Here is a 13,460-nt window from a genome sequence, read left to right as displayed (position 1 = left end):
GTGTGTATGTGTGTGTGTGTAGGGCAGTTTGTATGTATGTGTGTGTGTAGGGCAGTGTGTGTATGTGTGTGTGTAGGGAAGTGCGTGTATAGAGCAGTGTGTATATGTGTGTGTGTAGGGCAGTGCGTGTATACAACAGTATGTGTATGTGTGTGTATATAGCAGTGTGTGTGTATACAGCAGTGTGTGTGTGTGTGTGTAGGGCAGTGTGTATGTGTGTGTAGGGCAGTTTATGTGTGTATGTGTGGAGGGCAGTGTGTGTGTAGTGTATGAAGCATCCATCCTTGCTGCTATGTGTGTTTTCTGCAAATACCTCCAAGAAGCGCCTACCTGGTTACTTCATAAGAGCACTAATAGGGGTGGGGAGCAAGACTTGATCTTGCTTTATATTGTATTCTTCTGTATTAAAACAACAGTAATGAGGATGAATTGCTTTTATAATATAATGATTAAGCAAACATAATAGGAAGATTTAAAAATATTCACAACCAAAGGCACCCAAACAGCCCAGCCCTGGATCCAGGAGTGCTGAGGGCAGGGGGAGGGTGCAGTGGGGCCCAAGATTCGCCCTGGCATGATCAAACTTGCCCTGGCCACTGCTTGCAGAGGTATGCTTTGACCAGTCAAGGGTGGACACGGAAGTAGGGACTGGCAGGAAATCACTATTTGCAAGGCTGATTGAGTGACAGAAAGTCTAAAACAAAGTCAAGGCCAAAGTTCAACTCTAAAAACAGGAATTGGAATGTCTATTGTTGTAATAGCTAGCATGCTTTGATATTTGTACCCTCTGCGATGGAGTCAGATCCATTCATAAAGGCCTATGGCTCAGGGGAAAACTGCTCCGTAAGGCTTCTAAGACTCAATTTTTACAGGAGCAGAGAGCCTCTTCTTTCTCCCGTGGGTCGTCTGGTGAGTTTGATGGCAGACCTCGCAGTTAGGAGCCCGAGGCGTTACCCAAAGTTGCATGTAGCAGTGTGCAAATTGCCTGACCTAACATGAACTTGTCTCAAGCTTATGAACAGTCTAAGATAGGCAGGTAACAGCAGCTTACTTTGCTGAAAGCGAGGAGGACTTGAAGCCCTTGCTGGTGACGATCAAAGATTGCAATCTTCAGTGTGGATTGCAACTCAATGCAGAGAATGAAATGGTCACCATTGGACCATAAAAAAACCATCAAGATCAGTGGGCAAAAGATGGAAGTTGTCAAAGATTTCATTGTATTTGTTTCACAGTTAACACTCTTGGAAGCAGCAGTAGAAAGAATGAACTTTTTTTCTTTTTCTTTCTTTTTGCATTGGGCAAATCTGCACAAGACTTCTTTAAAGTGTTGTAGAGCAAAGATGTCGCTTTGAGGACTAAGGTGCTCCTGACCCCAAGCCATGCTATTTTCAGTTCCCTCATATACATTGAATTAATGGTGTTGATGAAGAGCATTGAAAGTCCCCTGGGTTTACAAGGTGGGGAGGAAATCTGGAAGGACCTACAGCAACGCCCACCGCCTAAAGACAATGGAGCCAGACCTACAGAACACACAGACACACGTGCAGCCAGCGCATGCAGCAGCGGGAACACAGCCATGCTCAAGGGCAGTGTTCTCCCGGGAACATGGGCCCTGCTTGACGATGGAAAAGAGACGGTTCAAAATGCAGGGCTCTAGAAGGGAGCACCTGTACACAAGAAGGCTAAGAGGGTGCCGCCGGTCATTGTGCTATAGAATACTGAATACCTTTGAAGATTATAGTCACAGGATAGCATGTGAATGTTCAATAAAAAGCTCTCCCAAAACTTGCTGCAGGGGAGAGGAGTTGATACCAAGGGCTCAAGTAGAAAATGTCTTGGAAATGATGACAACGTGTACAAATGTGCTTGATACAGTGGAGGTATGAAATGTTGTAAGAGCTGTAAGGGCCCCCAATAAAATGATTAAAGAGGAAAGAAAGTCCCCTGGACAGCCTGAAGGACAAACAACTGTATCTTGGAGGAAGTACAGCCAGAAGTCTCCCTGGACTCGAGGGTGGTGAGACGTAGAAGGGATCCGGAGAAACGAGTCCCCAGAAAATGACACGAGGCTTGGGAAAGTGACCAGTCCGTGAAAAGGCGAAGGCCCTCAAGGAGATGGACTGACCCAGCGAATGCAACGGCGGGCTCACATGTAACAATAACTGTGAGGTTGGCATAGGTGCGGGCGGGGCTTCTTTTTGTTTGTTGTCCACAGCGTAGTTACGTCAGCACTCCGTGGTAATGCCGTCTCACTTACTCTCCACAACACCTGTATGTCCGAACACTGTGTTCACGCCTGTTTTACAAATAAGAAAACATCCTTCGATGGTTTCAATTCCTTGCCCCAGAACAGACAGTTAGTAATCGGCAGGACTGTTCATGATGGTAGCTGTCCTATCGGCTGTTGAATGCTACCAGACTTCTCAGAGGCCCTTGAGTACATTCGTAGATCTCCTCCACTTCTCTATTATTGTGGTAGAAACATACATATCAAAATTTCCACCGACAATACCTTTGTATTTACAACTCAGCAATGTTGATATTTTTCACTTGTGACACCGTCTTTTTGGTCCCCATCCAAACCATGCCACCACCACAAACATAAACTCAAAGCCCCCAAACCAGCATTCTGACATCTTTGTCCTCAAAGAGCCCACAGGCTAGTTGAAAACACTGCACTCCACTCCTGTGTGTAATGCTTGGTATAAGGCACCGATCCCAGCTTAAATGGAATGCAAAAACAGTAACTACGTTCGGTATTTAAAGTTGGGGAGATCAGCAAAGCCTGGAGTTGTCCAGAGGTCTCTGGGAGGGAAAAAGATTGAAAAGTAGCTGGGGAGGATGGGCTGGATTAGCAGGAGGAAAGGGAGAACATTTCAGAGAAGAGAACCGTGTGTGCAAGTCGGCTCCATTGCCTCAGACAGTGATGCACTCCAACTGGAGTGAGCATTCTGTTACAGGTGAGCAGATAGGTGTAGGAGGATAACCTTAAGACTTAAGACTCATTCTGAAGGTTGAAAATCTGGCGTAAGAGTTGTAGCTTAATGTGAAAGGAAATTTGACACCTCCGAAGAGGTTTTTGTAAGAAGCCTTAGTGCTGCTGTGGGTCAGGTGTTGGGCTGCTGACTGCAAGTTTGGTTTGCAAAGCCACCAGCTTCTCTGTAGGAGACAGATGTGGCAGTCTGCTCCTGTACAGATTTTCCATCTCAGAAACCCTGTGCAACAGTTATACTGTTTCTATAGAGTAGTTAGGAATGGACCCCACAGAGGTGGCTTGGTTTGGGGATTTTTAAGAATAGCTGTGATTTGAAATTGACTCTATGGAAGCAGGTTTGGTTTGGGTTTTATGTAGGGGAAAGTATCAGGGTTGAATAATTCCAGGGAATTGAGAGGAGATTTTGGTTTGTTATTGGCAATGAGGAGCTGGGTGTTTATTCTAACGCTCGATTCTTCCCAAGATCGTTTGGTGGCATTTTCCTGCTTGGTGACATCAAGGCTAAGACACACTTTGTCTGGACTAGTTGCTTCACTCAACAGCTCTTTGGAAAGCTCCCAATATAGACTAGCTGTTAAGAACATAACCAAGAGCAGAGCAGACCTGGACCCTGTCCTCATGGAAGACATACATTGAATAAGTTCATTGTCAGGGTCCTGTCTGTGTCCCTAGAACCAAGGAGGCATTTCTTTCCCCAAATGACTCATATTCTCTACCCTGAAATCTGAAGCATTCACAACTGGTAAGGGTGTCTGTCAAACATTTCATTATGGATTACTTCTTGTAATAATGATGTAACAACACCATAACTGTTCATTCTTTTTTCTACTAATATTATGGAGTAGGCTATGTTCCCACGGAAGTAAAAGATGTAGACAGGTCAACAGGCAAAGATGATAGGGTGCAGTGATTGTCGCAAGATGGTAAGGATCAAGTGTTGTGGAGCTCCTACGAGGAAACTTACCTACATATTGGAGGAAAAATAACAGCAGGGACCTTTTCCTGAGGTGGGTAATGAGAAGGTGCCAGCAGGGGATTGGGATACCTGTTCCATGTAAAATAAACATTCTAATTCAAAGACCTGGAGACTGAAGAGCCCTTGGCCGACTGGGGAGCAGAGGTGGTGGTGGCAGGGAATGACTGGAATGAAGGAGGAACAATGGAAAAAGCCAGCTGTGGGATGTGGGGGCCTCGATGGGAGACCAGCAAATGGAAGGAAAAACGATTCAAGATGAAAGTTCGTATACCGGGAGGAAAGGCAGTAGGGCTGACTAGTGAGAAGTAGAGTGCCTGGGACATATAATTTTATACCTAGCAAAACTGTCCATCAAAATGTGAAGAAGAAAAAGTAATTTGGGGGCATAAATGATCTCATATCTCCCATGCATTTCTTCTACGGAAGTGGCTGGAAGGCCTGCACCAACCAAACCGATGGGTAAGTCAAGAGAAGAGAGGACAGGGAAGAACTTCATGGAGCTCAGGGAAAAGGCAAGCAGGGGCTTGATCCAAAAGGATTTTATAGGTACAGAAAATTCGGACTTGGTATTATATATACTACAGATACAGTTTCATAATCATAGAATTATATTTTAAACGATGATTTCTTCTTCCTCATCCTCTGACTTTGGGTCCTGGGAAGTGTCATCATGATTTACTTCAACCAAGAGCATACCATTTTAATAGGTTTTTCCTACTTTATTTTCCTTTGAAAAGGATTTTGCTATTTTTAAAGCCACTGTTCTTGAGAAATCTAAAAATGAATACAATGATACCCAAGAAGCCAGTTGGTGGAGTACTAGGAAGATCTTAAGACCCACGTAGGCGGCCAGGCTGTTGATGTGAGTGGATGCCATTCATCACGCTAGTTCCGGTTCCTAATGACCCTGGACTGGACACAACTGAATGAAACACTACGAAGTCTTGTGCTCTCCTCGCAATTGTTCATATTTGAGCCCGTTGTTGCAGCCACTGTGCCAGTCTATTTTACCCAGGGTCTTACTCTTCCTCTCTGACTTGACTAAGCATAACAAGCCCTGGTGGTATACCAGTTACAAGTTGGGCTCCAATCGTGCAAGGTTGGCAGTTCAAAACCACCAGCATCTCCTCGGGAGAAAGACTGGGCTTTCTGCTCCAGTAGACAGTTACAGCCCTAGAAACCCATAGGGAGTTGTTATGAGTCAGCATTGACTGATGGCATTAAGTTTGGTTGACTGAGCATGATGTCCCTGTCTAGCAACTGGTCCCTCCTGATGACATGTCAAAGTATGCGAGATGAAATCTTGGCATCTTTGTTTCTAAGGACCATTTTCGCTGTATGCCTTCCAAGACAGATTTGTTTGTTCTGGCAGTCCACAGTCACAGGGGTATGATGATTTCCAGGAGCTGGATATTGGGCAGAGGGGTGACTGGAGAGGTGATAAGGTTCAGCAGGTGAGCAAGCCTCTTTGCTGCCCATTTCCCCTTCAAGAGCAAAGCTTACCCCAGAAGAACGTTTCTACCAGAACATCTCTGGTTACCAATTTAGTGCTGGAGTTGCTTTCCCCCTGACTTCCAGACTGCCAACAAATAAAACATGCAAACATTGGGTGGGGAAAATAGCCTCTCTCCTGATGAACTTTGTCACAGCTGGAATAAGGTGTGTGTGTGTGTGTGTGTGTGTGTGTGTGCGCGCGCGCGCGTAGTGGACTGGGTGTGTGTGTAAAAAAGTCTACGTTATATTTGTAAATCATGGTTGAAGCCCTGGCAGAGATCTAGGTACTCCTTAAATAAGAAGCCAAGGAGGGCCTTTTATTTATGGATTCAGCAGACAGATGTTTTCTTTCCTAATTCTGCATTTCAAATGCAATGATAAAAGATCAGCACACAAACCAAACAGCCTGTTATGATGTTTACTGATTGTGCTGGCCATAAAAAAGGGCGGTCCTCACTTCCCCATCAGCTGGGAGAAATCCTTCCCCACCCTCTCCAGACCAACCTCTCTTCCCCTCCCCCTCAGCAAGTGAATTTTAAACACTACTCTAAGTTGTTGGCTGGTGACCTGGAAAATTCCTTTTGCTTTGTTATGCGGTTAATGGCCCATCAGTTTAAACTTCCTATCCCCAGAAACTTTCTTTCTCAAACTCCACTGAGGAAGCTGGGAGCTGACATTTAAAGAATAAAGAATAAGGGGGTGAGGGGTGGGGAGAGACTGCTATTTCTAAGGGGCTTTCGAAAGGGTCAGAGGTGGTCAAGTCCCGATGAAGGAAAGGAAGGAATTTCATCTGTCTTGGTCTGTCTACATTGTATGGTACTAGCACCCAGCATATGATCATTTTTCGGAATGAAGTAATAGCTCCATCGTCTAGGATGCTGATGGGCACAAAGGTTTTCTGAAAGCCCTCTAATTCCTAGGGGCCAAGATTCGCCTTTTATACCTAAGACAGAGACTTATAAGCTAGTAAGAGTCGGAAGCTCAGTCAGCTTCCTTTTCCTCATCTGCGCTGGCTCACTGTTCTCTTTAAAACTAAAAGTTAACAAAGAGTAGACTTACTATGTGTTGGTTATAAGGGCTAAGCCCTTGCCTATATCATCTCATTTAATTTTTAGCAACAACCCTATACGTTAAATACTACTAGTATTTTAGAGATGAGGAAACTGAGGCTAGAGAAGTTGGTAGAGCTGGGAATCCAATCTAGGTTTTCTGTCTTCTGATGTCAGCCTCTCACTCACTACATCACACTGTGATAAGCTCTGATGATCTAAGAAAACATAGAGGGTCACACTCACTGCCATCAAGGTGACTCCGACTCATAGCAACCCTATAGGACAGAGTAGAACTTCCCTTGTGGGCTTCTAAGGCTCTAAGGCTTCAGGGGAACAGAAAGCCTCATTTATCTTTCTGAAGAGTGCTTGGCTGGGTTCAAACTATTGACCTTGACGTCAGCAGCCCAATTCTTATCCCACTGTGCCTCCAGGGCTAGTAAGAGGAAGCATAGAGTGACCAAACACTTCATCTCTCAACACAAGCTAGCTCACTGTCGTGGGAGTCCACCCAACTCACAGTGACCCTCTAAGACGGGATAGAACTGCAACTGTGGGTTTCTGAGACTGTAACTATTTACGGGAGCACAAAACCTCATCTTTTGCCCATGGAGCAGCTGGGGGTTTTGAACTGCTGTCCATGAAGTGAGCAGCCCACTGTATAACATTATGCCACCATGACTCCTAATTCATCCTGGTTGGTAGGTGCCATTTAGTCAGCTCCAACTCATAGCAACCCTGTGTACAACAGGGACAAGCACTGCCCGGTCCACCCCATCCTCATGACTGCCCCTATGCTGGAGCCCAGAGTTGCAGCCACTGTGTCAGTCCATCAGGATTCCTCTGTGTCACTGCCCTTCTGCTCCACCCAGCATGGTGTGTCCCTTCTCCAGGGACCGGGCTCTCCTTTTCCAGAGTACTTGAGATGAAATACTCACCATCCTTACTTCTAAGGAGCGTTCTGGCTGTACTTCTTCCAAGACAGATTTGTTGGTTCTTTTAGCAGTCCATGGTACTTTCAATATTCTTCTCCAGCACCACAATTCACATGCCTCAATTCTTCTTGGGTCTTCCTTATTCAAGACCCAACTTTCACATGCATATAAGATCATTGAAAAACCCTGGCTTGGGTCTAACTTTCTTGGAATAAAGTTCCGATCACAAGTGTTTATTGTTTCTCTTCAGGTATTGGTGCGTCAACTTCCGGTTCTCAGCCTCTAGGACATAAGAAGAGAAGGGAGAGCCTTTGAACATCACTGCCACTCCTACCACCTCCCTCCTCCACTGGCACCTCCACCAAGCTACGCCTCAAACATGTTAACTCTTAAATGAGCTTAGTCATCTTTGACATCAGTTGGAGCCGGCAGCTCTCAAATCATCTTCAGTCGCTATAGCCCAGAAGCTCTATGGGATTGCGCTGCGTAACCAGGGGTAGCAACGGCAGACCAGGTGAGAACCTCTCTTACGGAATGACAGGCCAGGGAGAAAACTGCTATGACAGACGGATGGGAATGATAGGTGGATAGATTAGGGATAAGGAGCGGGGGGGCTCTCTCCCCCAAATGCCTGCGCTAGGGGAAAATTGGCTGGCCATGCCACAATAAAGAGGCTGGAAAGAAAGCAGGCACACTACTTAGATACCTGTGGGAAAATCCAAACGGCATGGGAGACCAGGCCACCTAGGCCCAGGTGGAAGCCAACCCGGGTACACCTTAGGCACCAGTGACATGACGTCATACAGGTGTGCTTAAACTCAGCCAGTAAGATCAGCCAATATTCTCAACCACGCCTTCCCAGCCAGTGGGGATAGGAGGGGATACATACCAGACTGTTCAGGTGTGCTTTCGGAGGTGGTGGTGGGGTTGCTGAGATTCCCCCCGAGTGCAAGCGTGCCCGCTCAGGGCGCTCGCTCTCTTAGGATTGCGTTCTCTTGGTTCCACGTGCTTGATTTCATGTTCCTTTCCCGGTGTTCTTGTCATGTGGTTCTTCAAGCTCTCCTGAAGTGGCCATCTTTGGTAGTGAACTCTTGCGTGGTCCCTGTGTGGTCTGCACGCTTTTCAGAAGCAGCATGTGCTTTTTGAGACTGTAATAACTGAAACTTCCCTTTCCCTCATAAAAGTTCCTTGGATGTACGAAAGTGCTTCTGCTGCATGAATTCTTTCAGCATTGAGATGCAGGAACCGAGGTAAACACCCCAGAAACCTCCCAGGGCCACTGATATCAGCTGGAACATCTGAAAGGAAGACCTTACCAGGTGTTGTCCTGAAGTGGTACAGATGGTTAATGTAGTCAGCTGCTAACTAAAAGACTGGAGGTTCAAGTCCAGAGATGCCTGGGAAGACAAAAATTCGAGTAAACTGCGTCTCGGGAATGAGTCATGAAAAGCTCTATGGATCACAGTTCTACCCCGACACACACAGGGTCGCCCCGAGTCGGGCCCGGGGTGAGCTTGTATGCATTCCTCTTAATTATATGTGCTTCTATAATCTTTAATAAGAAGTATTTTTATTTTAAAAAAAATTAAGAATACCTGATTGTGGTCAACAAATTAAATACAGACATGGAGATTGATAAAGAGAAAGTAAAAGTGTGCCATTCACACACCTTGTTAATCCAGGTTGACTAGAGAAACAAATTCATAGAGACACTGATATGTGTAGAAGAAAGCTTTATGGCGTTTGGAGCCGGAGAGGGCCTGGTCCCTCATCGAGCTGTGTCTGAGAAGACTGCTAGCATGCCCATGGTAACTTGAAGGCTAAGAGGTGCTGACATAAACCCTGTTTGTCGAATCTGATCCGTCTACCAGATGTCTGGATGGAAAAAACAGGGAAAGGGGTTCTGCTTCCTTCGTGAAGTACAAAAATTGCCGGAAATTCTGGAATTCTATGCTGGTTCAGAGAAGACAGGAGTAGAGCCACCTATGCCTACAGCATCAGAAAGAGAGGAAATTTTGGAAGCTATGGGGAAAATGCCCTATTGAATGAATGCATTAAAATTGTTGATATGACTTAAAAAAAAAGAAAGAGCTTTATATAAAGAGTAATTGTACATTAAGAAAACATCCCAGCCCAGTCCAGATCAAGTCCATAAGTCTGATATTAGCCCATATGTCTGGTACCAACCTATAAAGTCCTTTTCAGACTCACAAAACACATGCAATGATGCAGAATGCAGAAAGACCACAGGCCAGTGGGTAGGAGGTCTTGTGGATCCAGTGGCGTTGTAAGCATCTCAGCGCTGGCAGGGGTCTGTCTCCATGTGGCTCCTCCAGCTCAGGGCACTAGTGTAGTTCCATGTGTCTTGTCAGCTGCAATGTCTCCCAGGGAGTGAGCCTGTGCCCCTCCTCCAGCGAGCTATTTATCTCCTTAGAGCCTCCAAATAAGGTCTTCAAACTGTGATCTGATTGACAAGCTAAACTCCACCCTTAAGCCTCAAATTGAAAACATTATGTAACTACCACACATACCAGCCCTCCTTGCATCTGCCCGGTCACCCCTATCAACACCTCCAAGTCTTTCCCTCTAGATGGTTCAGCTGTGTGTGTGTGTGTTGTTCCGTATCAGTGAATGGAGTCTATTCTGTGCCTTACATGTGAGTATCAGACATCTTTCTGGTCTAGCCACAAAGCCTTGTTCTCCTTATTAATAGTAGTACAATATTTCACTGTAAAAAAGAGTCATCTATTTAGGGAAGATGCCCCCCCGCCCCTTTTTTAATCTGTAGTAACCTTGATGGCATAGTGGATTACACATTGTGCTACTAATCACAAGGTCGGCAGTTCAAAATCACCAGCTGCTCCCTGGAGAAAGATGACACTTGCAGCTTCAATGAGGATCTACAGTCTTGGAAACCCACAAGGAGGTTCTACTGTGTCCTAGGGGGTCCCAGTGAGTCGTCATCAGCAGCAGTGAGCTTGGTTTGACTTTCCTAGTTTCTAATCTTTCCTGGAACAAATCTATTACTTCCCTGGGGAATCTGACCCAGCCCACACGAAAGTGCACAAATGGGAAGGTGGTCGAGAGGTGAAAAGGGCAGTGGTGGGCCCCATCTGGGAGTGTGTGAAGGGTGGGTGAGTGCCTTCCATCCTGGCTGTTACTGGGGTGCACAGGAAGTTCTCTCTCTCCTTCACCCTGCCAAATGGCTCCTGTGACTCAGGCAAAGTCTCACGTTTTATGGAAACCATCTTTGAAATCAGGAGGAGCATCACAGAAACACAAAAGGCTGTTTTCTGAGGGCTGTAACTATTGCTTGGCACCGACACCCTGGGCAGGGAGAAAGATGAGGCTTTTTTTTTCACTCCCGTAAAATGTTACAGTCTCAGGTATCAGGAAACTAAGACCCAGAACAAAATCATACCAATGTGAATGGGAGGGAGGGGAGGCGTGGAGTGGAGACCCACAGCCCATCTCTAGACAATTGGACATCCCCTCACAGAAGGGTCACAAGGAAGAGAGGAGCCAGTCAGGGTGCAATATAGCACCGATGAAACACAACTTTCCTGTAGTTCTTTAATGCTTCCTTCCCTCCACTATCATGACCTTCGCGCTACCTTACAAATCTGATTAGACCAGAGCATCACACTGCTAAGATAAGAGCCCGCAACACAGAGAATCCAGGACAGATAAACTCCTCAGCACCAACAATGAGAATAGAGATACCAGGAGGGCAAGGGGAAAGTGGGGGGAGAAAGGGAAATTGATCACAAGGATTGACATCTAACCCCCTCCCAGGTGGACAAACAACAGAAAAGTGGGTGAAGGGAGACAGGGGATGATGTAAGATATGAAACTAATAATTTATAATTTATCAAGGGTTCATGAGGGAGGGAATGTGGGGGATGGAGGGAAAAAATGAGGTGCTGCTATCAAGGGCTCAAGTAGAAAGAAAATGCTTTGAAAACGATGATGACGACATACGTACAAATGTGTTTGACACAATAGATGAACGTATGGATTGTGATAAGAGCCGTAAGAGCCCCCAATAAAAGTATTTAATTTAAAAAACAAGTTACAGTCTTGGAAACGCACGTGGGAAGTTCTACTCTGTCCCATAGGGCTGCTAGGACTCAATGGTAGTGAGCTCACGCTGGGCACACACATCTTGAGGTTGTCAAGTTCACCAGATCCGTCCAGGCCAGTCCCCTTCCTCTGCCCAGGATGAATGAGCAGTAGGCTGGAAAGGCCCCATGCTCCTCTCTTGACAGATTTGACCGTGACTCTAGGACAGAGCAGAAGTGCCCATCAGCTTTCTAGGGCTATCCATATGTATGGCCACAGACTGGCATATCTTTCTCTCTCTGAGCCCCTGGTGAGTTGGCATGGCCCACCTTTCAAGGAGTAGCAAAGTGCTTAACCACTGTTCCACCAGGGCTCCTCTTTAACAACCCCACTCAGTAGAAATTTGTTTCTTGTCAGTAGAGAGGCACTCCAGCCTAAAGAATGCAGGCAAGGCCTTTTCTTTAATCATCACCACTTACTTAGCTGTGGGCCTATGATCAAATTTCATATCCTCTATGCACCTCATTTCCTCATCTATAAAATGAGGATAATAATAGTTCCTGTCTCATTTGGCATGTTTCCCCCCCCCTTTTCCTTCGTAACTTAAATTAGATAAGGGGAATACATTCCTAGCATGACACATTGATGGTCCAGTGGCAGAATGCTTGCCTTTGATCCAGGAGCCTGGGGTTGACGTCTGCCCAGTGCACGTGGTGTGCAGGCACTGCCCGTCTGTCAGAGGCTCCCTGCGATGCTGCTGGAACATTGAGCTGCCAGACAAATCAGAACAGCCAGGAAGAAAGTCCTGGCAACCTACCTCCGAAAACCAGCCAGTGAAAACCCCCTGAGTCACAAGAGCCCAATCCATAACCCATCGTGAGGCTAGTGTAGGTGCTGGCCGCGTGCACGGACTGCCATACATCACGCTCAATGGCTGCTAACCACCAGAGCAAGCACTGGGGTGCCGGCTTATACCTCAAGCCAGATAGCTCTTCCCTATGTTTTAACGAGGCCCTTGGAGGTCCTCGAGGTCAATGGCCCTTAACCCCTGGGTGTACCCCTTTCACTAAGGAACAGTGCCTGGTCCCCAGCACCAGATCTGATTCCCTTGGCCAGAGCTGGGGTGAGGGGTGGGGCCTAGGATTTCCTTTCTTTTTCCAGTCTCCAGGGAGACTTTGCACAGAAAGGGTTAAGAATTTCAGATTTCAACGTGGCCCTCTCCTATTCTCCAGGAGAACTGAGGTTTTGAGAGATGGGCTTTGCCCCAATCACCCAGCCAGAGCAGTAGGGGGCTCTCCATCTTGGATGGCAGCTACCAGGGCTGGTTCTCAGGAATCTGCTGCCCAGGCCTTAGTCAGTGCTGGACCGGGGAGCGGTGAGCCTTCTGCCTCGTCCTCTGATAATATGGTCAACTCCCCGAGGCTGGGGCCTTTTACCCTCGGGGTTTAAGTCAGATGGCCCATCTTCAGAGAGCACCCCTTGTTGGAAGCGTCTGTTCTGGGATATGACCCTTGCAATCGTCACGCAGGACAGTCCGGTTTCCTCCGTTCCTTCACGCCTTTGGGAGACTCCAAGCCCCTAGGGGTTGGCCGTGTTCCTGCCGTACCAAGGCCTAGAAGGGTGCCCAGCACTTAGTAAAAACTACTCATTAAGTGACTGAATGAACGAAATCCTGGGAGGGCGGTTGAGTATTTTTAAAACCTTCCTGGCCCCAGCCATCTGATTCTCATTACTCTCGCAGCTCGGGAAGCATCGCTCCACTTGGCGTTTTATAAACCTCGTGTGCGCACGTCGACATTTTAACCATAAATCCAGAGTTTCGGGGCTGGAAAATTCGAAGCAAGAGGATTGGGGGGGGCAGTGTGTGAAAAACTACCTGGCGGTCCACAGGCCCAGCCGGGAAGCTCTGGGTCTGTGGGGAGGGCGGGTGCACCCCGTTCCCTGCCCTC

At 46.8% G+C, this 13,460-nt stretch overlaps 1 pseudogene; it reads left to right on the top strand.

Annotated features, from left to right (window-relative positions):
• Window positions 1–9,248: 9,248 nt before the first annotated feature.
• Window positions 9,249–9,494, top strand: LOC105979164 (annotated as a pseudogene).
• Window positions 9,495–13,460: the final 3,966 nt, after the last annotated feature.

Source organism: Echinops telfairi, unplaced genomic scaffold, assembly GCF_000313985.2.
Source record: "Echinops telfairi isolate 266 unplaced genomic scaffold, ASM31398v2 ScPeMD7_7469;HRSCAF=8507_0, whole genome shotgun sequence".
NCBI lineage: Eukaryota > Metazoa > Chordata > Mammalia > Afrosoricida > Tenrecidae > Echinops > Echinops telfairi.
Note: the sequence above shows the minus strand (reverse complement) of the source record. Positions and strands in the feature narration are given on the sequence as shown.